Consider the following 2,359-nt stretch of genomic DNA (forward strand, 5'->3'; position numbering starts at 1 on the left):
TGCCCGAGCTGCGCCCGCTGCCCGGCGCGGACCAGACTGTCAGCGCCGCCCCGGAGCCGGGATGCGGCGGAGGCGGGCGGGCGGGCGGGCGGCCGGGGGGGCGGGCCGGGGGCGGGCCGAGGATGGGGTTACCTGGGCGGGCCCAGCGGCCCGGGACACCCCCCGGGGGCGGGCCGCAGCGGCGGCGGCGGCGGCCGCCCGGGCCCGCGGGACTGGGCTCCGCGGGGGCCTCCCCTCCCGGCCGTGCGCCCGGGGCGCCGAGGCCCGCGGCCCGCTCCAGGCACGGCCGGCCCCGCGCCCCCCTGCGCCCAGGGGCGAGCGGCGCGGCCCCCAGCGGCCCGGCCGGCCTCGGGGACAGGCGGGCACAGCTCCCCCAGCCCGCAGCCTCGGGCACTGCAGCGCCGCCCGCCGCCCGCCGCCCGCCGCCCGCCGCCCGCCGCCCGCCGCCCGCCGCCCCCCGCCGGCGCCCGCAGCCCGACCCCAGCGCGCGCTGCCGGACCCACGAGCGCCGCTGCCTCTCGCGCGCGCCCAGCCGCTTGCGCTCCGGGCTCCGGGCTGCGGGCTGCGGGCTCCGGGCGCTGCGCACCGGCCTGCGCCCCGGGGCTCCGCCGCCACCCCCCCACCCCCCCACCCCCCGCCTCCCGGGGCCGCTCGTCCCCTGGGCCAGCCTCTCCCCGGCGCTCACCTCCCTGCAGCCGTCCCGGAGCTGGCCGGGGCCTCCGAGCCTGGCGCCCTGGCCGGACGCTGCGGGAATCCGCGACCTCGTTCCCGCCGCCCCGAGCCAGGGCGCTCTAAGCGGCCTGGGGCTTCCCCGAGCCCCTTGCACCTGTGGGCCTCTGTCTTCTCATCGGAGAAATGGACGTTGAGAGCCAAGGATCCTGAGGATGGGAGATGCTTAGGGAAGGTCTCTTTATTGCACGCTCACCAAGCCCTGCTGTGGGTTTTGGTTCTCCGAGCGCTTGTTTTGTTAATCCTCCCCTATCTGGGACACTCCATAGCTCAGTGCCTGGCACTGCGGGGGGCGGGGGGCAGCAGTGTTGGTGGAATGAATGAATGAAGTGCATGGGGCCGGACCGTACCTTGCTAGGGTACAGTGCTCAATGCCACACCGTGGTGCCTGGTAAGAGTCATCTGTCCGTCCCCTGGTCATGGTCTCTCCAGGTCCTGGACCTGATTCTGCTCAACCTGTGTCCCATGGTGACTCAAAGCTGGAAGGATGTCATATCTAAATGGGAAAACCAAGGCCCAGGGAGGGGCAGGGGACTGCCCCACCGCACTAGGGGTTGGGGACAGGCCCACAGACCAGGCCTGTGCCCTCACCTCTGACCCTGCGCTCTTTACTCTTTTGGGAGCGGCCGGTTTAGCTCTCATGCGGATGGTCGTGTTTGGGTGCTGGGACAGTGCCCTTCCCTCCATGGATTCCCCGGGGCTCGGCACAGAGGAAGGGCTCAGTAAACATTTGGTGTTGAGGGTGGGCAGAAGGTGGCGGGGATTTGTGGGGCTGAGCAAGAGTACAGATGGAGGCTCACGTACCATATGTCTAAATATTTGCAAGTTATAAATCAAGCTAACAAAATGTGAAATAAAATATGTCCTATTCTCCTACCTTGACAACTACACTTTCATAGCAACCTGGAAGGCCAGCTTTGAGTGTAGAATTCTCAGACTCCTCGGACCCTGTGTGGAGCAGGGTGGCGCCAGGAGAGGAGACCCCTTCTTTCCCACATCTGCTTCTGGCCTGCCCTGTGCACCTGAACCTCTCAGCCTGCATGTGCAAGCCCAGTCCACACCACCTCTCCCCGCAGAGAGCTGCCCCTTGGCCAGCCCTCAGGCGCAGAGCTGGGCATCCCCGCCGTGCAGTCTGTCCCTATGGGATGGATCTGCAGAAGAGGCCCACGCAGGTCCTGGAAGTGGGCTTGGGGCTCTTTGGGCAGGAGTCCCCGGGGCCTGGGCACCTAGCCTGTGATCTAGAGAAGGGGGCACAGGCTTCAAATGGACACATCCTTTTGGCCTCATGGTCTCCTTGCCCTGTGATGAGAACTTGGCTGGAGAACCAGAGTCCAGGGACCCCAGGGCAGGGAACACTCTCACCTAAAGGTAGAACTGAATTCCTGAACCATTTTGAGCCAACATATTTGCTTCCTGGAGTCTCAGTGTGGTATGGTGGGAAATAAGAATAATAATTGTTGGGGCGCCTGGGTGGCTCAGGCGTGCTGAGCGCGGAGCCCAACTCAGGGATGGATCTCATGCCCCTGAGATCATGACCTGATGCTTAGCCCACTGCACCCCCAGGCGCCTCCCCCACCCCACCCCCCCACCGCCCCAGGACATTTTTGAGAGTGCTCAGGACTCTAACTGG

This window comes from Nyctereutes procyonoides, unplaced genomic scaffold (assembly GCF_905146905.1).
Source record: "Nyctereutes procyonoides isolate TBG_1078 unplaced genomic scaffold, NYPRO_anot_genome, whole genome shotgun sequence".
NCBI classification, from domain to species: domain Eukaryota; kingdom Metazoa; phylum Chordata; class Mammalia; order Carnivora; family Canidae; genus Nyctereutes; species Nyctereutes procyonoides.